The sequence below is a fragment of the Somniosus microcephalus genome, chromosome 19 (assembly GCF_052327205.1).
Source record: "Somniosus microcephalus isolate GS21.2 chromosome 19, FLI_Smic_1.0, whole genome shotgun sequence".
NCBI lineage: Eukaryota > Metazoa > Chordata > Chondrichthyes > Squaliformes > Somniosidae > Somniosus > Somniosus microcephalus.
The window spans coordinates 73,095,423-73,116,059 of record NC_141005.1 but is presented as its reverse complement, the minus strand read 5'-3'; the positions used below and the strand labels follow the sequence as shown (position 1 = coordinate 73,116,059).

Genomic DNA, 20,637 nt, shown 5'->3' with positions numbered 1-20,637 from the left:
AACTGAATGACTGGCACTGCCGGTTAATTCATGCAGGAAGAATGAATGGAGTGTGTTTGTTGTGTGTTTGCACAGGAGGAATGAGTGTGATGCTGCTCAGTAAGAGTGCAGAATTTGGAGCACGTTTTTCTAGAGCTTTTGTGTACAGGTGTCACGATGGCCGAGTGGTCTAAGGTGGCAGATTCAAAGACTGTTAATCCTTACCTTACCAATGGTTGGTGAATTCTGGTCCCTTTCTAGGGGCGTGGGTTCGAATCCCACTTCTGACATTACCTTTTGATCCACACAATTACAACCAGCGTCAAAAAGCCTGCTCAACTCATCTTCAATTTACAAGTGGCCGCCACTAATACCTCAAAGGTATTGCCGTTTGCCAACAAGCTAAAGGCAACGCTCACAGACCAACTTCTTTTCCTTAGAAAACTTACCACATCCTAACACTGTCCTTGGGGATAAGGTTTCAAATCACACTTCTCTTTTCAACCAATTCCCACACTAAAAATCAGGGAGTCAGAAATCTACCTTTTTACCCTACCTTGATGCATTCCACATTGCTTTCTGCTGCTGTGGCTTTCAATCCCACTGCAAACAGTGGTGTTTCTCAGGAAAAGGGCACCAGAGTCAAAGAATGAGACTTCTTCCACACAAAGGCTGCTGAATTCTGCTCCGTTACTCAGGGAATTACTTCCAATGCTACTTCCCACATTAACATTTTGCCAGAAACAAAGGCACCACAGCCAAGCAATTCAGGCACCAGTGCGTAAAAGTTGCCAGAGTTGATGCCTTTTTTAGGCCGTGCCTTTCGGGTGGCAATGCTCAGACTAATGCTTATGGCCAAGGGCGCAATAGCTGCAGAGTGCCTTGTTTCCCCTCACAAAATTGGGAGATCCAGGTAATTTTCTGGGGAGCAGGACTCCAAATAGCACTTGTCACATGAATGTATTGTGAGAAAAGTAAAGGCCCGGGAATGAGAGACTGAAATGTCCTGTTTGGAACGAGTGTTAGATTTTGAATGGCTCACGTTCGAACGGCAGCTGTGCTGCTTGCGTTTTGTCAAGTTGAGCCAGCAGAATTGTAGGATGTGAGCCGCTATTTTGCAAAATACGAGTTGTTGGGAGAAATATGTGCGTATAAATGTTGGTTGCATTGCAGGGATGATGAACTGAATGACTGGCACTGCCGGTTAATTCATGCAGGAAGAATGAATGGAGTGTGTTTGTTGTGTGTTTGCACAGGAGGAATGAGTGTGATGCTGCTCAGTAAGAGTGCAGAATTTGGAGCACGTTTTTCTAGAGCTTTTGTGCACAGGTGTCAGGATGGCCGAGTGGTCTAAGGCGCCAGACTCAAGGACTGTTAATCCTTACCTTACCGATGATTGGTGAATTCTGGTCCCTTTCTAGGGGCGTGGGTTCGAATCCCACTTCTGACATTACCTTTTGATCCACACAATTACAACCAGCGTCAAAAAGCCTGCTCAACTCCTCTTCAATTTACAAGTGGCCACCACTAATACCTCAAAGGTATTGCCGTTTGCCAACAAGCTAAAGGCAACGCTCACAGACCAACTTCTTTTCCTCAGAAAACTTACCACATCCTAACACTGTCCTTGGGGATAAGGTTTCAAATCACACTTCTCTTTTCAACCAATTCCCACACTAAAAATCAGGGAGTCAGAAATCTACCTTTTTACCCTACCTTGATGCATTCCACATTGCTTTCTGCTGCTGTGGCTTTCAATCCCACTGCAAACAGTGGTGTTTCTCAGGAAAAGGGCACCAGAGTCAAAGAATGAGACTTCTTCCACACAAAGGCTGCTGAATTCTGCTCCGTTACTCAGGGAATTACTTCCAATGCTACTTCCCACATTAACATTTTGCCAGAAACAAAGGCACCACAGCCAAGCAATTCAGGCACCAGTGCGTAAAAGTTGCCAGAGTTGATGCCTTTTTTAGGCCGTGCCTTTCGGGTGGCAATGCTCAGACTAATGCTTATGGCCAAGGGCGCAATAGCTGCAGAGTGCCTTGTTTCCCCTCACAAAATTGGGAGATCCAGGTAATTTTCTGGGGAGCAGGACTCCAAATAGCACTTGTCACATGAATGTATTGTGAGAAAAGTAAAGGCCCGGGAATGAGAGACTGAAATGTCCTGTTTGGAACGAGTGTTAGATTTTGAATGGCTCACGTTCGAACGGCAGCTGTGCTGCTTGCGTTTTGTCAAGTTGAGCCAGCAGAATTGTAGGATGTTAGCCGCTATTTTGCAAAATACGAGTTGTTGGGAGAAATATGTGCGTATGAATGTTGGTTGCATTGCAGGGATGATGAACTGAATGACTGGCACTGCCGGTTAATTCATGCAGGAAGAATGAATGGAGTGTGTTTGTTGTGTGTTTGCACAGGAGGAATGAGTGTGATGCTGCTCAGTAAGAGTGCAGAATTTGGAGCACGTTTTTCTAGTGCTTTTGTACACAGGTGTCAGGATGGCCGAGTGGTCTAAGGCGCCAGACTCAAGGACTGTTAATACTTACCTTACCGATGGTTGGTGAATTCTGGTCCCTTTCTAGGGGCGTGGGTTCGAATCCCACTTCTGACATTACCTTTTGATCCACACAATTACAACCAGCGTCAAAAAGCCTGCTCAACTCATCTTCAATTTACAAGTGGCCACCACTAATACCTCAAAGGTATTGCCGTTTGCCAACAAGCTAAAGGCAACGCTCACAGACCAACTTCTTTTCCTCAGAAAACTTACCACATCCTAACACTGTCCTTGGGGATAAGGTTTCAAATCACACTTCTCTTTTCAACCAATTCCCACACTAAAAATCAGGGAGTCAGAAATCTACCTTTTTACCCTACCTTGATGCATTCCACATTGCTTTCTGCTGCTGTGGCTTTCAATCCCACTGCAAACAGTGGTGTTTCTCAGGAAAAGGGCACCAGAGTCAAAGAATGAGACTTCTTCCACACAAAGGCTGCTGAATTCTGCTCCGTTACTCAGGGAATTACTTCCAATGCTACTTCCCACATTAACATTTTGCCAGAAACAAAGGCACCACAGCCAAGCAATTCAGGCACCAGTGCGTAAAAGTTGCCAGAGTTGATGCCTTTTTTAGGCCGTGCCTTTCGGGTGGCAATGCTCAGACTAATGCTTATGGCCAAGGGCGCAATAGCTGCAGAGTGCCTTGTTTCCCCTCACAAAATTGGGAGATCCAGGTAATTTTCTGGGGAGCAGGACTCCAAATAGCACTTGTCACATGAATGTATTGTGAGAAAAGTAAAGGCCCGGGAATGAGAGACTGAAATGTCCTGTTTGGAACGAGTGTTAGATTTTGAATGGCTCACGTTCGAACGGCAGCTGTGCTGCTTGCGTTTTGTCAAGTTGAGCAAGCAGAATTGTAGGATGTTAGCCGCTATTTTGCAAAATACGAGTTGTTGGGAGAAATATGTGCGTATGAATGTTGGTTGCATTGCAGGGATGATGAACTGAATGACTGGCACTGCCGGTTAATTCATGCAGGAAGAATGAATGGAGTGTGTTTGTTGTGTGTATGCACAGGAGGAATGAGTGTGATGCTGCTCAGTAAGAGTGCAGAATTTGGAGCACGTTTTTCTAGAGCTTTTGTGCACAGGTGTCAGGATGGCCGAGTGGTCTAAGGCGCCAGACTCAAGGACTGTTAATCCTTACCTTACCGATGGTTGGTGAATTCTGGTCCCTTTCTAGGGGCGTGGGTTCGAATCCCACTTCTGACATTACCTTTTGATCCACACAATTACAACCAGCGTCAAAAAGCCTGCTCAACTCATCTTCAATTTACAAGTGGCCACCACTAATACCTCAAAGGTATTGCCGTTTGCCAACAAGCTAAAGGCAACGCTCACAGACCAACTTCTTTTCCTCAGAAAACTTACCACATCCTAACACTGTCCTTGGGGATAAGGTTTCAAATCACACTTCTCTTTTCAACCAATTCCCACACTAAAAATCAGGGAGTCAGAAATCTACCTTTTTACCCTACCTTGATGCATTCCACATTGCTTTCTGCTGCTGTGGCTTTCAATCCCACTGCAAACAGTGGTGTTTCTCAGGAAAAGGGCACCAGAGTCAAAGAATGAGACTTCTTCCACACAAAGGCTGCTGAATTCTGCTCCGTTACTCAGGGAATTACTTCCAATGCTACTTCCCACATTAACATTTTGCCAGAAACAAAGGCACCACAGCCAAGCAATTCAGGCACCAGTGCGTAAAAGTTGCCAGAGTTGATGCCTTTTTTAGGCCGTGCCTTTCGGGTGGCAATGCTCAGACTAATGCTTATGGCCAAGGGCGCAATAGCTGCAGAGTGCCTTGTTTCCCCTCACAAAGTTGGGAGATCCAGGTAATTTTCTGGGGAGCAGGACTCCAAATAGCACTTGTCACATGAATGTATTGTGAGAAAAGTAAAGGCCCGGGAATGAGAGACTGAAATGTCCTGTTTGGAACGAGTGTTAGATTTTGAATGGCTCACGTTCGAACGGCAGCTGTGCTGCTTGCGTTTTGTCAAGTTGAGCCAGCAGAATTGTAGGATGTTAGCCGCTATTTTGCAAAATACGAGTTGTTGGGAGAAATATGTGCGTATGAATGTTGGTTGCATTGCAGGGATGATGAACTGAATGACTGGCACTGCCGGTTAATTCATGCAGGAAGAATGAATGGAGTGTGTTTGTTGTGTGTTTGCACAGGAGGAATGAGTGTGATGCTGCTCAGTAAGAGTGCAGAATTTGGAGCACGTTTTTCTAGAGCTTTTGTGCACAGGTGTCAGGATGGCCGAGTGGTCTAAGGCGCCAGACTCAAGGACTGTTAATCCTTACCTTACCGATGGTTGGTGAATTCTGGTCCCTTTCTAGGGGCGTGGGTTCGAATCCCACTTCTGACATTACCTTTTGATCCACACAATTACAACCAGCGTCAAAAAGCCTGCTCAACTCATCTTCAATTTACAAGTGGCCACCACTAATACCTCAAAGGTATTGCCGTTTGCCAACAAGCTAAAGGCAACGCTCACAGACCAACTTCTTTTCCTCAGAAAACTTACCACATCCTAACACTGTCCTTGGGGATAAGGTTTCAAATCACACTTCTCTTTTCAACCAATTCCCACACTAAAAATCAGGGAGTCAGAAATCTACCTTTTTACCCTACCTTGATGCATTCCACATTGCTTTCTGCTGCTGTGGCTTTCAATCCCACTGCAAACAGTGGTGTTTCTCAGGAAAAGGGCACCAGAGTCAAAGAATGAGACTTCTTCCACACAAAGGCTGCTGAATTCTGCTCCGTTACTCAGGGAATTACTTCCAATGCTACTTCCCACATTAACATTTTGCCAGAAACAAAGGCACCACAGCCAAGCAATTCAGGCACCAGTGCGTAAAAGTTGCCAGAGTTGATGCCTTTTTTAGGCCGTGCCTTTCGGGTGGCAATGCTCAGACTAATGCTTATGGCCAAGGGCGCAATAGCTGCAGAGTGCCTTGTTTCCCCTCACAAAGTTGGGAGATCCAGGTAATTTTCTGGGGAGCAGGACTCCAAATAGCACTTGTCACATGAATGTATTGTGAGAAAAGTAAAGGCCCGGGAATGAGAGACTGAAATGTCCTGTTTGGAACGAGTGTTAGATTTTGAATGGCTCACGTTCGAACGGCAGCTGTGCTGCTTGCGTTTTGTCAAGTTGAGCCAGCAGAATTGTAGGATGTTAGCCGCTATTTTGCAAAATACGAGTTGTTGGGAGAAATATGTGCGTATGAATGTTGGTTGCATTGCAGGGATGATGAACTGAATGACTGGCACTGCCGGTTAATTCATGCAGGAAGAATGAATGGAGTGTGTTTGTTGTGTGTTTGCACAGGAGGAATGAGTGTGATGCTGCTCAGTAAGAGTGCAGAATTTGGAGCACGTTTTTCTAGAGCTTTTGTGCACAGGTGTCAGGATGGCCGAGTGGTCTAAGGCGCCAGACTCAAGGACTGTTAATCCTTACCTTACCGATGGTTGGTGAATTCTGGTCCCTTTCTAGGGGCGTGGGTTCGAATCCCACTTCTGACATTACCTTTTGATCCACACAATTACAACCAGCGTCAAAAAGCCTGCTCAACTCATCTTCAATTTACAAGTGGCCACCACTAATACCTCAAAGGTATTGCCGTTTGCCAACAAGCTAAAGGCAACGCTCACAGACCAACTTCTTTTCCTCAGAAAACTTACCACATCCTAACACTGTCCTTGGGGATAAGGTTTCAAATCACACTTCTCTTTTCAACCAATTCCCACACTAAAAATCAGGGAGTCAGAAATCTACCTTTTTACCCTACCTTGATGCATTCCACATTGCTTTCTGCTGCTGTGGCTTTCAATCCCACTGCAAACAGTGGTGTTTCTCAGGAAAAGGGCACCAGAGTCAAAGAATGAGACTTCTTCCACACAAAGGCTGCTGAATTCTGCTCCGTTACTCAGGGAATTACTTCCAATGCTACTTCCCACATTAACATTTTGCCAGAAACAAAGGCACCACAGCCAAGCAATTCAGGCACCAGTGCGTAAAAGTTGCCAGAGTTGATGCCTTTTTTAGGCCGTGCCTTTCGGGTGGCAATGCTCAGACTAATGCTTATGGCCAAGGGCGCAATAGCTGCAGAGTGCCTTGTTTCCCCTCACAAAGTTGGGAGATCCAGGTAATTTTCTGGGGAGCAGGACTCCAAATAGCACTTGTCACATGAATGTATTGTGAGAAAAGTAAAGGCCCGGGAATGAGAGACTGAAATGTCCTGTTTGGAACGAGTGTTAGATTTTGAATGGCTCACGTTCGAACGGCAGCTGTGCTGCTTGCGTTTTGTCAAGTTGAGCCAGCAGAATTGTAGGATGTTAGCCGCTATTTTGCAAAATACGAGTTGTTGGGAGAAATATGTGCGTATGAATGTTGGTTGCATTGCAGGGATGATGAACTGAATGACTGGCACTGCCGGTTAATTCATGCAGGAAGAATGAATGGAGTGTGTTTGTTGTGTGTTTGCACAGGAGGAATGAGTGTGATGCTGCTCAGTAAGAGTGCAGAATTTGGAGCACGTTTTTCTAGTGCTTTTGTGCACAGGTGTCAGGATGGCCGAGTGGTCTAAGGCGCCAGACTCAAGGACTGTTAATCCTTACCTTACCGATGGTTGGTGAATTCTGGTCCCTTTCTAGGGGCGTGGGTTCGAATCCCACTTCTGACATTACCTTTTGATCCACACAATTACAACCAGCGTCAAAAAGCCTGCTCAACTCATCTTCAATTTACAAGTGGCCACCACTAATACCTCAAAGGTATTGCCGTTTGCCAACAAGCTAAAGGCAACGCTCACAGACCAACTTCTTTTCCTCAGAAAACTTACCACATCCTAACACTGTCCTTGGGGATAAGGTTTCAAATCACACTTCTCTTTTCAACCAATTCCCACACTAAAAATCAGGGAGTCAGAAATCTACCTTTTTACCCTACCTTGATGCATTCCACATTGCTTTCTGCTGCTGTGGCTTTCAATCCCACTGCAAACAGTGGTGTTTCTCAGGAAAAGGGCACCAGAGTCAAAGAATGAGACTTCTTCCACACAAAGGCTGCTGAATTCTGCTCCGTTACTCAGGGAATTACTTCCAATGCTACTTCCCACATTAACATTTTGCCAGAAACAAAGGCACCACAGCCAAGCAATTCAGGCACCAGTGCGTAAAAGTTGCCAGAGTTGATGCCTTTTTTAGGCCGTGCCTTTCGGGTGGCAATGCTCAGACTAATGCTTATGGCCAAGGGCGCAATAGCTGCAGAGTGCCTTGTTTCCCCTCACAAAGTTGGGAGATCCAGGTAATTTTCTGGGGAGCAGGACTCCAAATAGCACTTGTCACATGAATGTATTGTGAGAAAAGTAAAGGCCCGGGAATGAGAGACTGAAATGTCCTGTTTGGAACGAGTGTTAGATTTTGAATGGCTCACGTTCGAACGGCAGCTGTGCTGCTTGCGTTTTGTCAAGTTGAGCCAGCAGAATTGTAGGATGTCAGCCGCTATTTTGCAAAATACGAGTTGTTGGGAGAAATATGTGCGTATGAATGTTGGTTGCATTGCAGGGATGATGAACTGAATGACTGGCACTGCCGGTTAATTCATGCAGGAAGAATGAATGGAGTGTGTTTGTTGTGTGTTTGCACAGGAGGAATGAGTGTGATGCTGCTCAGTAAGAGTGCAGAATTTGGAGCACGTTTTTCTAGTGCTTTTGTGCACAGGTGTCAGGATGGCCGAGTGGTCTAAGGCGCCAGACTCAAGGACTGTTAATCCTTACCTTACCGATGGTTGGTGAATTCTGGTCCCTTTCTAGGGGCGTGGGTTCGAATCCCACTTCTGACATTACCTTTTGATCCACACAATTACAACCAGCGTCAAAAAGCCTGCTCAACTCATCTTCAATTTACAAGTGGCCACCACTAATACCTCAAAGGTATTGCCGTTTGCCAACAAGCTAAAGGCAACGCTCACAGACCAACTTCTTTTCCTCAGAAAACTTACCACATCCTAACACTGTCCTTGGGGATAAGGTTTCAAATCACACTTCTCTTTTCAACCAATTCCCACACTAAAAATCAGGGAGTCAGAAATCTACCTTTTTACCCTACCTTGATGCATTCCACATTGCTTTCTGCTGCTGTGGCTTTCAATCCCACTGCAAACAGTGGTGTTTCTCAGGAAAAGGGCACCAGAGTCAAAGAATGAGACTTCTTCCACACAAAGGCTGCTGAATTCTGCTCCGTTACTCAGGGAATTACTTCCAATGCTACTTCCCACATTAACATTTTGCCAGAAACAAAGGCACCACAGCCAAGCAATTCAGGCACCAGTGCGTAAAAGTTGCCAGAGTTGATGCCTTTTTTAGGCCGTGCCTTTCGGGTGGCAATGCTCAGACTAATGCTTATGGCCAAGGGCGCAATAGCTGCAGAGTGCCTTGTTTCCCCTCACAAAGTTGGGAGATCCAGGTAATTTTCTGGGGAGCAGGACTCCAAATAGCACTTGTCACATGAATGTATTGTGAGAAAAGTAAAGGCCCGGGAATGAGAGACTGAAATGTCCTGTTTGGAACGAGTGTTAGATTTTGAATGGCTCACGTTCGAACGGCAGCTGTGCTGCTTGCGTTTTGTCAAGTTGAGCCAGCAGAATTGTAGGATGTCAGCCGCTATTTTGCAAAATACGAGTTGTTGGGAGAAATATGTGCGTATGAATGTTGGTTGCATTGCAGGGATGATGAACTGAATGACTGGCACTGCCGGTTAATTCATGCAGGAAGAATGAATGGAGTGTGTTTGTTGTGTGTTTGCACAGGAGGAATGAGTGTGATGCTGCTCAGTAAGAGTGCAGAATTTGGAGCACGTTTTTCTAGTGCTTTTGTACACAGGTGTCAGGATGGCCGAGTGGTCTAAGGCGCCAGACTCAAGGACTGTTAATCCTTACCTTACCGATGGTTGGTGAATTCTGGTCCCTTTCTAGGGGCGTGGGTTCGAATCCCACTTCTGACATTACCTTTTGATCCACACAATTACAACCAGCGTCAAAAAGCCTTCTCAACTCATCTTCAATTTACAAGTGGCCACCACTAATACCTCAAAGGTATTGCCGTTTGCCAACAAGCTAAAGGCAACGCTCACAGACCAACTTCTTTTCCTCAGAAAACTTACCACATCCTAACACTGTCCTTGGGGATAAGGTTTCAAATCACACTTCTCTTTTCAACCAATTCCCACACTAAAAATCAGGGAGTCAGAAATCTACCTTTTTACCCTACCTTGATGCATTCCACATTGCTTTCTGCTGCTGTGGCTTTCAATCCCACTGCAAACAGTGGTGTTTCTCAGGAAAAGGGCACCAGAGTCAAAGAATGAGACTTCTTCCACACAAAGGCTGCTGAATTCTGCTCCGTTACTCAGGGAATTACTTCCAATGCTACTTCCCACATTAACATTTTGCCAGAAACAAAGGCACCACAGCCAAGCAATTCAGGCACCAGTGCGTAAAAGTTGCCAGAGTTGATGCCTTTTTTAGGCCGTGCCTTTCGGGTGGCAATGCTCAGACTAATGCTTATGGCCAAGGGCGCAATAGCTGCAGAGTGCCTTGTTTCCCCTCACAAAGTTGGGAGATCCAGGTAATTTTCTGGGGAGCAGGACTCCAAATAGCACTTGTCACATGAATGTATTGTGAGAAAAGTAAAGGCCCGGGAATGAGAGACTGAAATGTCCTGTTTGGAACGAGTGTTAGATTTTGAATGGCTCACGTTCGAACGGCAGCTGTGCTGCTTGCGTTTTGTCAAGTTGAGCCAGCAGAATTGTAGGATGTTAGCCGCTATTTTGCAAAATACGAGTTGTTGGGAGAAATATGTGCGTATGAATGTTGGTTGCATTGCAGGGATGATGAACTGAATGACTGGCACTGCCGGTTAATTCATGCAGGAAGAATGAATGGAGTGTGTTTGTTGTGTGTTTGCACAGGAGGAATGAGTGTGATGCTGCTCAGTAAGAGTGCAGAATTTGGAGCACGTTTTTCTAGTGCTTTTGTACACAGGTGTCAGGATGGCCGAGTGGTCTAAGGCGCCAGACTCAAGGACTGTTAATCCTTACCTTACCGATGGTTGGTGAATTCTGGTCCCTTTCTAGGGGCGTGGGTTCGAATCCCACTTCTGACATTACCTTTTGATCCACACAATTACAACCAGCGTCAAAAAGCCTGCTCAACTCATCTTCAATTTACAAGTGGCCACCACTAATACCTCAAAGGTATTGCCGTTTGCCAACAAGCTAAAGGCAACGCTCACAGACCAACTTCTTTTCCTCAGAAAACTTACCACATCCTAACACTGTCCTTGGGGATAAGGTTTCAAATCACACTTCTCTTTTCAACCAATTCCCACACTAAAAATCAGGGAGTCAGAAATCTACCTTTTTACCCTACCTTGATGCATTCCACATTGCTTTCTGCTGCTGTGGCTTTCAATCCCACTGCAAACAGTGGTGTTTCTCAGGAAAAGGGCACCAGAGTCAAAGAATGAGACTTCTTCCACACAAAGGCTGCTGAATTCTGCTCCGTTACTCAGGGAATTACTTCCAATGCTACTTCCCACATTAACATTTTGCCAGAAACAAAGGCACCACAGCCAAGCAATTCAGGCACCAGTGCGTAAAAGTTGCCAGAGTTGATGCCTTTTTTAGGCCGTGCCTTTCGGGTGGCAATGCTCAGACTAATGCTTATGGCCAAGGGCGCAATAGCTGCAGAGTGCCTTGTTTCCCCTCACAAAGTTGGGAGATCCAGGTAATTTTCTGGGGAGCAGGACTCCAAATAGCACTTGTCACATGAATGTATTGTGAGAAAAGTAAAGGCCCGGGAATGAGAGACTGAAATGTCCTGTTTGGAACGAGTGTTAGATTTTGAATGGCTCACGTTCGAACGGCAGCTGTGCTGCTTGCGTTTTGTCAAGTTGAGCCAGCAGAATTGTAGGATGTCAGCCGCTATTTTGCAAAATACGAGTTGTTGGGAGAAATATGTGCGTATGAATGTTGGTTGCATTGCAGGGATGATGAACTGAATGACTGGCACTGCCGGTTAATTCATGCAGGAAGAATGAATGGAGTGTGTTTGTTGTGTGTTTGCACAGGAGGAATGAGTGTGATGCTGCTCAGTAAGAGTGCAGAATTTGGAGCACGTTTTTCTAGAGCTTTTGTGCACAGGTGTCAGGATGGCTGAGTGGTCTAAGGCGCCAGACTCAAGGACTGTTAATCCTTACCTTACCGATGGTTGGTGAATTCTGGTCCCTTTCTAGGGGCGTGGGTTCGAATCCCACTTCTGACATTACCTTTTGATCCACACAATTACAACCAGCGTCAAAAAGCCTGCTCAACTCATCTTCAATTTACAAGTGGCCACCACTAATACCTCAAAGGTATTGCCGTTTGCCAACAAGCTAAAGGCAACGCTCACAGACCAACTTCTTTTCCTCAGAAAACTTACCACATCCTAACACTGTCCTTGGGGATAAGGTTTCAAATCACACTTCTCTTTTCAACCAATTCCCACACTAAAAATCAGGGAGTCAGAAATCTACCTTTTTACCCTACCTTGATGCATTCCACATTGCTTTCTGCTGCTGTGGCTTTCAATCCCACTGCAAACAGTGGTGTTTCTCAGGAAAAGGGCACCAGAGTCAAAGAATGAGACTTCTTCCACACAAAGGCTGCTGAATTCTGCTCCGTTACTCAGGGAATTACTTCCAATGCTACTTCCCACATTAACATTTTGCCAGAAACAAAGGCACCACAGCCAAGCAATTCAGGCACCAGTGCGTAAAAGTTGCCAGAGTTGATGCCTTTTTTAGGCCGTGCCTTTCGGGTGGCAATGCTCAGACTAATGCTTATGGCCAAGGGCGCAATAGCTGCAGAGTGCCTTGTTTCCCCTCACAAAGTTGGGAGATCCAGGTAATTTTCTGGGGAGCAGGACTCCAAATAGCACTTGTCACATGAATGTATTGTGAGAAAAGTAAAGGCCCGGGAATGAGAGACTGAAATGTCCTGTTTGGAACGAGTGTTAGATTTTGAATGGCTCACGTTCGAACGGCAGCTGTGCTGCTTGCGTTTTGTCAAGTTGAGCCAGCAGAATTGTAGGATGTCAGCCGCTATTTTGCAAAATACGAGTTGTTGGGAGAAATATGTGCGTATGAATGTTGGTTGCATTGCAGGGATGATGAACTGAATGACTGGCACTGCCGGTTAATTCATGCAGGAAGAATGAATGGAGTGTGTTTGTTGTGTGTTTGCACAGGAGGAATGAGTGTGATGCTGCTCAGTAAGAGTGCAGAATTTGGAGCACGTTTTTCTAGAGCTTTTGTGCGCAGGTGTCAGGATGGCCGAGTGGTCTAAGGCGCCAGACTCAAGGACTGTTAATCCTTACCTTACCGATGGTTGGTGAATTCTGGTCCCTTTCTAGGGGCGTGGGTTCGAATCCCACTTCTGACATTACCTTTTGATCCACACAATTACAACCAGCGTCAAAAAGCCTGCTCAACTCATCTTCAATTTACAAGTGGCCACCACTAATACCTCAAAGGTATTGCCGTTTGCCAACAAGCTAAAGGCAACGCTCACAGACCAACTTCTTTTCCTCAGAAAACTTACCACATCCTAACACTGTCCTTGGGGATAAGGTTTCAAATCACACTTCTCTTTTCAACCAATTCCCACACTAAAAATCAGGGAGTCAGAAATCTACCTTTTTACCCTACCTTGATGCATTCCACATTGCTTTCTGCTGCTGTGGCTTTCAATCCCACTGCAAACAGTGGTGTTTCTCAGGAAAAGGGCACCAGAGTCAAAGAATGAGACTTCTTCCACACAAAGGCTGCTGAATTCTGCTCCGTTACTCAGGGAATTACTTCCAATGCTACTTCCCACATTAACATTTTGCCAGAAACAAAGGCACCACAGCCAAGCAATTCAGGCACCAGTGCGTAAAAGTTGCCAGAGTTGATGCCTTTTTTAGGCCGTGCCTTTCGGGTGGCAATGCTCAGACTAATGCTTATGGCCAAGGGCGCAATAGCTGCAGAGTGCCTTGTTTCCCCTCACAAAGTTGGGAGATCCAGGTAATTTTCTGGGGAGCAGGACTCCAAATAGCACTTGTCACATGAATGTATTGTGAGAAAAGTAAAGGCCCGGGAATGAGAGACTGAAATGTCCTGTTTGGAACGAGTGTTAGATTTTGAATGGCTCACGTTCGAACGGCAGCTGTGCTGCTTGCGTTTTGTCAAGTTGAGCCAGCAGAATTGTAGGATGTTAGCCGCTATTTTGCAAAATACGAGTTGTTGGGAGAAATATGTGCGTATGAATGTTGGTTGCATTGCAGGGATGATGAACTGAATGACTGGCACTGCCGGTTAATTCATGCAGGAAGAATGAATGGAGTGTGTTTGTTGTGTGTTTGCACAGGAGGAATGAGTGTGATGCTGCTCAGTAAGAGTGCAGAATTTGGAGCACGTTTTTCTAGAGCTTTTGTGCACAGGTGTCAGGATGGCCGAGTGGTCTAAGGCGCCAGACTCAAGAACTGTTAATCCTTACCTTACCGATGGTTGGTGAATTCTGGTCCCTTTCTAGGGGCGTGGGTTCGAATCCCACTTCTGACATTACCTTTTGATCCACACAATTACAACCAGCGTCAAAAAGCCTGCTCAACTCATCTTCAATTTACAAGTGGCCACCACTAATACCTCAAAGGTATTGCCGTTTGCCAACAAGCTAAAGGCAACGCTCACAGACCAACTTCTTTTCCTCAGAAAACTTACCACATCCTAACACTGTCCTTGGGGATAAGGTTTCAAATCACACTTCTCTTTTCAACCAATTCCCACACTAAAAATCAGGGAGTCAGAAATCTACCTTTTTACCCTACCTTGATGCATTCCACATTGCTTTCTGCTGCTGTGGCTTTCAATCCCACTGCAAACAGTGGTGTTTCTCAGGAAAAGGGCACCAGAGTCAAAGAATGAGACTTCTTCCACACAAAGGCTGCTGAATTCTGCTCCGTTACTCAGGGAATTACTTCCAATGCTACTTCCCACATTAACATTTTGCCAGAAACAAAGGCACCACAGCCAAGCAATTCAGGCACCAGTGCGTAAAAGTTGCCAGAGTTGATGCCTTTTTTAGGCCGTGCCTTTCGGGTGGCAATGCTCAGACTAATGCTTATGGCCAAGGGCGCAATAGCTGCAGAGTGCCTTGTTTCCCCTCACAAAGTTGGGAGATCCAGGTAATTTTCTGGGGAGCAGGACTCCAAATAGCACTTGTCACATGAATGTATTGTGAGAAAAGTAAAGGCCCGGGAATGAGAGACTGAAATGTCCTGTTTGGAACGAGTGTTAGATTTTGAATGGCTCACGTTCGAACGGCAGCTGTGCTGCTTGCGTTTTGTCAAGTTGAGCCAGCAGAATTGTAGGATGTTAGCCGCTATTTTGCAAAATACGAGTTGTTGGGAGAAATATGTGCGTATGAATGTTGGTTGCATTGCAGGGATGATGAACTGAATGACTGGCACTGCCGGTTAATTCATGCAGGAAGAATGAATGGAGTGTGTTTGTTGTGTGTTTGCACAGGAGGAATGAGTGTGATGCTGCTCAGTAAGAGTGCAGAATTTGGAGCACGTTTTTCTAGTGCTTTTGTACACAGGTGTCAGGATGGCCGAGTGGTCTAAGGCGCCAGACTCAAGGACTGTTAATCCTTACCTTACCGATGGTTGGTGAATTCTGGTCCCTTTCTAGGTGCGTGGGTTCGAATCCCTCTTCTGACATTACCTTTTGATCCACACAATTACAACCAGCGTCAAAAAGCCTGCTCAACTCATCTTCAATTTACAAGTGGCCACCACTAATACCTCAAAGGTATTGCCGTTTGCCAACAAGCTAAAGGCAACGCTCACAGACCAACTTCTTTTCCTCAGAAAACTTACCACATCCTAACACTGTCCTTGGGGATAAGGTTTCAAATCACACTTCTCTTTTCAACCAATTCCCACACTAAAAATCAGGGAGTCAGAAATCTACCTTTTTACCCTACCTTGATGCATTCCACATTGCTTTCTGCTGCTGTGGCTTTCAATCCCACTGCAAACAGTGGTGTTTCTCAGGAAAAGGGCACCAGAGTCAAAGAATGAGACTTCTTCCACACAAAGGCTGCTGAATTCTGCTCCGTTACTCAGGGAATTACTTCCAATGCTACTTCCCACATTAACATTTTGCCAGAAACAAAGGCACCACAGCCAAGCAATTCAGGCACCAGTGCGTAAAAGTTGCCAGAGTTGATGCCTTTTTTAGGCCGTGCCTTTCGGGTGGCAATGCTCAGACTAATGCTTATGGCCAAGGGCGCAATAGCTGCAGAGTGCCTTGTTTCCCCTCACAAAGTTGGGAGATCCAGGTAATTTTCTGGGGAGCAGGACTCCAAATAGCACTTGTCACATGAATGTATTGTGAGAAAAGTAAAGGCCCGGGAATGAGAGACTGAAATGTCCTGTTTGGAACGAGTGTTAGATTTTGAATGGCTGACGTTCGAACGGCAGCTGTGCTGCTTGCGTTTTGTCAAGTTGAGCCAGCAGAATTGTAGGATGTCAGCCGCTATTTTGCAAAATACGAGTTGTTGGGAGAAATATGTGCGTATGAATGTTGGTTGCATTGCAGGGATGATGAACTGAATGACTGGCACTGCCGGTTAATTCATGCAGGAAGAATGAATGGAGTGTGTTTGTTGTGTGTTTGCACAGGAGGAATGAGTGTGATGCTGCTCAGTAAGAGTGCAGAATTTGGAGCACGTTTTTCTAGAGCTTTTGTGCACAGGTGTCAGGATGGCCGAGTGGTCTAAGGCGCCAGACTCAAGGACTGTTAATCCTTACCTTACCGATGGTTGGTGAATTCTGGTCCCTTTCTAGGGGCGTGGGTTCGAATCCCACTTCTGACATTACCTTTTGATCCACACAATTACAACCAGCGTCAAAAAGCCTGCTCAACTCATCTTCAATTTACAAGTGGCCACCACTAATACCTCAAAGGTATTGCCGTTTGCCAACAAGCTAAAGGCAACGCTCACAGACCAACTTCTTTTCCTCAGAAAACTTACCACATCCTAACACTGTCCTTGGGGATAAGGTTTCAAATCACACTTCTCTTTTCAACCAATTCCCACACTAAAAATCAGGGAGTCAGAAATCTACCTTTTTACCCTACCTTGATGCATTCCACATTGCTTTCTGCTGCTGTGGCTTTCAATCCCACTGCAAACAGTGGTGTTTCTCAGGAAAAGGGCACCAGAGTCAAAGAATGAGACTTCTTCCACACAAAGGCTGCTGAATTCTGCTCCGTTACTCAGGGAATTACTTCCAATGCTACTTCCCACATTAACATTTTGCCAGAAACAAAGGCACCACAGCCAAGCAATTCAGGCACCAGTGCGTAAAAGTTGCCAGAGTTGATGCCTTTTTTAGGCCGTGCCTTTCGGGTGGCAATGCTCAGACTAATGCTTATGGCCAAGGGCGCAATAGCTGCAGAGTGCCTTGTTTCCCCTCACAAAGTTGGGAGATCCAGGTAATTTTCTGGGGAGCAGGACTCCAAATAGCACTTGTCACATGAATGTATTGTGAGAAAAGTAAAGGCCCGGGAATGAGAGACTGAAATGTCCTGTTTGGAACGAGTGTTAGATTTTGAATGGCTCACGTTCGAACGGCAGCTGTGCTGCTTGCGTTTTGTCAAGTTGAGCCAGCAGAATTGTAGGATGTCAGCCGCTATTTTGCAAAATACGAGTTGTTGGGAGAAATATGTGCGTATGAATGTTGGTTGCATTGCAGGGATGATGAACTGAATGACTGGCACTGCCGGTTAATTCATGCAGGAAGAATGAATGGAGTGTGTTTGTTGTGTGTTTGCACAGGAGGAATGAGTGTGATGCTGCTCAGTAAGAGTGCAGAATTTGGAGCACGTTTTTCTAGAGCTTTTGTGCGCAGGTGTCAGGATGGCCGAGTGGTCTAAGGCGCCAGACTCAAGGACTGTTAATCCTTACCTTACCGATGGTTGGTGAATTCTGGTCCCTTTCTAGGGGCGTGGGTTCGAATCCCACTTCTGACATTACCTTTTGATCCACACAATTACAACCAGCGTCAAAAAGCCTGCTCAACTCATCTTCAATTTACAAGTGGCCACCACTAATACCTCAAAGGTATTGCCGTTTGCCAACAAGCTAAAGGCAACGCTCGCAGACCAACTTCTTTTCCTCAGAAAACTTACCACATCCTAACACTGTCCTTGGGGATAAGGTTTCAAATCACACTTCTCTTTTCAACCAATTCCCACACTAAAAATCAGGGAGTCAGAAATCTACCTTTTTACCCTACCTTGATGCATTCCACATTGCTTTCTGCTGCTGTGGCTTTCAATCCCACTGCAAACAGTGGTGTTTCTCAGGAAAAGGGCACCAGAGTCAAAGAATGAGACTTCTTCCACACAAAGGCTGCTGAATTCTGCTCCGTTACTCAGGGAATTACTTCCAATGCTACTTCCCACATTAACATTTTGCCAGAAACAAAGGCACCACAGCCAAGCAATTCAGGCACCAGTGCGTAAAAGTTGCCAGAGTTGATGCCTTTTTTAGGCCGTGCCTTTCGGGTGGCAATGCTCAGACTAATGCTTATGGCCAAGGGCGCAATAGCTGCAGAGTGCCTTGTTTCCCCTCACAAAGTTGGGAGATCCAGGTAATTTTCTGGGGAGCAGGACTCCAAATAGCACTTGTCACATGAATGTATTGTGAGAAAAGTAAAGGCCCGGGAATGAGAGACTGAAATGTCCTGTTTGGAACGAGTGTTAGATTTTGAATGGCTCACGTTCGAACGGCAGCTGTGCTGCTTGCGTTTTGTCAAGTTGAGCCAGCAGAATTGTAGGATGTCAGCCGCTATTTTGCAAAATACGAGTTGTTGGGAGAAATATGTGCGTATGAATGTTGGTTGCATTGCAGGGATGATGAACTGAATGACTGGCACTGCCGGTTAATTCATGCAGGAAGAATGAATGGAGTGTGTTTGTTGTGTGTTTGCACAGGAGGAATGAGTGTGATGCTGCTCAGTAAGAGTGCAGAATTTGGAGCACGTTTTTCTAGAGCTTTTGTGCGCAGGTGTCAGGATGGCCGAGTGGTCTAAGGCGCCAGACTCAAGGACTGTTAATCCTTACCTTACCGATGGTTGGTGAATTCTGGTCCCTTTCTAGGGGCGTGGGTTCGAATCCCACTTCTGACATTACCTTTTGATCCACACAATTACAACCAGCGTCAAAAAGCCTGCTCAACTCATCTTCAATTTACAAGTGGCCACCACTAATACCTCAAAGGTATTGCCGTTTGCCAACAAGCTAAAGGCAACGCTCGCAGACCAACTTCTTTTCCTCAGAAAACTTACCACATCCTAACACTGTCCTTGGGGATAAGGTTTCAAATCACACTTCTCTTTTCAACCAATTCCCACACTAAAAATCAGGGAGTCAGAAATCTACCTTTTTACCCTACCTTGATGCATTCCACATTGCTTTCTGCTGCTGTGGCTTTCAATCCCACTGCAAACAGTGGTGTTTCTCAGGAAAAGGGCACCAGAGTCAAAGAATGAGACTTCTTCCACACAAAGGCTGCTGAATTCTGCTCCGTTACTCAGGGAATTACTTCCAATGCTACTTCCCACATTAACATTTTGCCAGAAACAAAGGCACCACAGCCAAGCAATTCAGGCACCAGTGCGTAAAAGTTGCCAGAGTTGATGCCTTTTTTAGGCCGTGCCTTTCGGGTGGCAATGCTCAGACTAATGCTTATGGCCAAGGGCGCAATAGCTGCAGAGTGCCTTGTTTCCCCTCACAAAGTTGGGAGATCCAGGTAATTTTCTGGGGAGCAGGACTCCAAATAGCACTTGTCACATGAATGTATTGTGAGAAAAGTAAAGGCCCGGGAATGAGAGACTGAAATGTCCTGTTTGGAACGAGTGTTAGATTTTGAATGGCTCACGTTCGAACGGCAGCTGTGCTGCTTGCGTTTTGTCAAGTTGAGCCAGCAGAATTGTAGGATGTCAGCCGCTATTTTGCAAAATACGAGTTGTTGGGAGAAATATGTGCGTATGAATGTTGGTTGCATTGCAGGGATGATGAACTGAATGACTGGCACTGCCGGTTAATTCATGCAGGAAGAATGAATGGAGTGTGTTTGTTGTGTGTTTGCACAGGAGGAATGAGTGTGATGCTGCTCAGTAAGAGTGCAGAATTTGGAGCACGTTTTTCTAGAGCTTTTGTGCACAGGTGTCAGGATGGCCGAGTGGTCTAAGGCGCCAGACTCAAGGACTGTTAATCCTTACCTTACCGATGGTTGGTGAATTCTGGTCCCTTTCTAGGGGCGTGGGTTCGAATCCCACTTCTGACATTACCTTTTGATCCACACAATTACAACCAGCGTCAAAAAGCCTGCTCAACTCATCTTCAATTTACAAGTGGCCACCACTAATACCTCAAAGGTATTGCCGTTTGCCAACAAGCTAAAGGCAACGCTCACAGACCAACTTCTTTTCCTCAGAAAACTTACCACATCCTAACACTGTCCTTGGGGATAAGGTTTCAAATCACACTTCTCTTTTCAACCAATTCCCACACTAAAAATCAGGGAGTCAGAAATCTACCTTTTTACCCTACCTTGATGCATTCCACATTGCTTTCTGCTGCTGTGGCTTTCAATCCCACTGCAAACAGTGGTGTTTCTCAGGAAAAGGGCACCAGAGTCAAAGAATGAGACTTCTTCCACACAAAGGCTGCTGAATTCTGCTCCGTTACTCAGGGAATTACTTCCAATGCTACTTCCCACATTAACATTTTGCCAGAAACAAAGGCACCACAGCCAAGCAATTCAGGCACCAGTGCGTAAAAGTTGCCAGAGTTGATGCCTTTTTTAGGCCGTGCCTTTCGGGTGGCAATGCTCAGACTAATGCTTATGGCCAAGGGCGCAATAGCTGCAGAGTGCCTTGTTTCCCCTCACAAAGTTGGGAGATCCAGGTAATTTTCTGGGGAGCAGGACTCC

The 20,637-nt window shown here is 45.7% G+C and overlaps 16 non-coding genes across 16 annotated transcripts; all 16 read left to right on the top strand.

Moving 5' to 3' along the window:
- The first annotated feature begins 1,310 nt into the window (after positions 1–1,310).
- Positions 1,311–1,429, top strand: trnal-caa (transfer RNA leucine (anticodon CAA)). The gene is made up of 2 exons: positions 1,311–1,348; positions 1,384–1,429. It is a non-coding gene; the product is annotated as a tRNA-Leu (tRNA).
- A 1,041-nt stretch (positions 1,430–2,470) lies between these two features.
- trnal-caa (transfer RNA leucine (anticodon CAA)) lies at positions 2,471–2,589 on the top strand. Its single transcript has 2 exons — positions 2,471–2,508; positions 2,544–2,589. It is a non-coding gene; the product is annotated as a tRNA-Leu (tRNA).
- Positions 2,590–3,630: 1,041 nt separating this feature from the next.
- On the top strand, positions 3,631–3,749 carry trnal-caa (transfer RNA leucine (anticodon CAA)). Its single transcript has 2 exons — positions 3,631–3,668; positions 3,704–3,749. It is a non-coding gene; the product is annotated as a tRNA-Leu (tRNA).
- A 1,041-nt stretch (positions 3,750–4,790) lies between these two features.
- Positions 4,791–4,909, top strand: trnal-caa (transfer RNA leucine (anticodon CAA)). The gene is made up of 2 exons: positions 4,791–4,828; positions 4,864–4,909. It is a non-coding gene; the product is annotated as a tRNA-Leu (tRNA).
- A 1,041-nt stretch (positions 4,910–5,950) lies between these two features.
- On the top strand, positions 5,951–6,069 carry trnal-caa (transfer RNA leucine (anticodon CAA)). The gene is made up of 2 exons: positions 5,951–5,988; positions 6,024–6,069. It is a non-coding gene; the product is annotated as a tRNA-Leu (tRNA).
- A 1,041-nt stretch (positions 6,070–7,110) lies between these two features.
- trnal-caa (transfer RNA leucine (anticodon CAA)) lies at positions 7,111–7,229 on the top strand. Its single transcript has 2 exons — positions 7,111–7,148; positions 7,184–7,229. It is a non-coding gene; the product is annotated as a tRNA-Leu (tRNA).
- A 1,041-nt stretch (positions 7,230–8,270) lies between these two features.
- Positions 8,271–8,389, top strand: trnal-caa (transfer RNA leucine (anticodon CAA)). Its single transcript has 2 exons — positions 8,271–8,308; positions 8,344–8,389. It is a non-coding gene; the product is annotated as a tRNA-Leu (tRNA).
- A 1,041-nt stretch (positions 8,390–9,430) lies between these two features.
- Positions 9,431–9,549, top strand: trnal-caa (transfer RNA leucine (anticodon CAA)). Its single transcript has 2 exons — positions 9,431–9,468; positions 9,504–9,549. It is a non-coding gene; the product is annotated as a tRNA-Leu (tRNA).
- A 1,041-nt stretch (positions 9,550–10,590) lies between these two features.
- On the top strand, positions 10,591–10,709 carry trnal-caa (transfer RNA leucine (anticodon CAA)). Its single transcript has 2 exons — positions 10,591–10,628; positions 10,664–10,709. It is a non-coding gene; the product is annotated as a tRNA-Leu (tRNA).
- Positions 10,710–11,750: 1,041 nt separating this feature from the next.
- Positions 11,751–11,869, top strand: trnal-caa (transfer RNA leucine (anticodon CAA)). The gene is made up of 2 exons: positions 11,751–11,788; positions 11,824–11,869. It is a non-coding gene; the product is annotated as a tRNA-Leu (tRNA).
- A 1,041-nt stretch (positions 11,870–12,910) lies between these two features.
- On the top strand, positions 12,911–13,029 carry trnal-caa (transfer RNA leucine (anticodon CAA)). The gene is made up of 2 exons: positions 12,911–12,948; positions 12,984–13,029. It is a non-coding gene; the product is annotated as a tRNA-Leu (tRNA).
- A 1,041-nt stretch (positions 13,030–14,070) lies between these two features.
- On the top strand, positions 14,071–14,189 carry trnal-caa (transfer RNA leucine (anticodon CAA)). Its single transcript has 2 exons — positions 14,071–14,108; positions 14,144–14,189. It is a non-coding gene; the product is annotated as a tRNA-Leu (tRNA).
- A 2,201-nt stretch (positions 14,190–16,390) lies between these two features.
- On the top strand, positions 16,391–16,509 carry trnal-caa (transfer RNA leucine (anticodon CAA)). Its single transcript has 2 exons — positions 16,391–16,428; positions 16,464–16,509. It is a non-coding gene; the product is annotated as a tRNA-Leu (tRNA).
- A 1,041-nt stretch (positions 16,510–17,550) lies between these two features.
- On the top strand, positions 17,551–17,669 carry trnal-caa (transfer RNA leucine (anticodon CAA)). The gene is made up of 2 exons: positions 17,551–17,588; positions 17,624–17,669. It is a non-coding gene; the product is annotated as a tRNA-Leu (tRNA).
- Positions 17,670–18,710: 1,041 nt separating this feature from the next.
- trnal-caa (transfer RNA leucine (anticodon CAA)) lies at positions 18,711–18,829 on the top strand. Its single transcript has 2 exons — positions 18,711–18,748; positions 18,784–18,829. It is a non-coding gene; the product is annotated as a tRNA-Leu (tRNA).
- A 1,041-nt stretch (positions 18,830–19,870) lies between these two features.
- trnal-caa (transfer RNA leucine (anticodon CAA)) lies at positions 19,871–19,989 on the top strand. The gene is made up of 2 exons: positions 19,871–19,908; positions 19,944–19,989. It is a non-coding gene; the product is annotated as a tRNA-Leu (tRNA).
- The last annotated feature ends 648 nt before the right edge of the window (positions 19,990–20,637 follow it).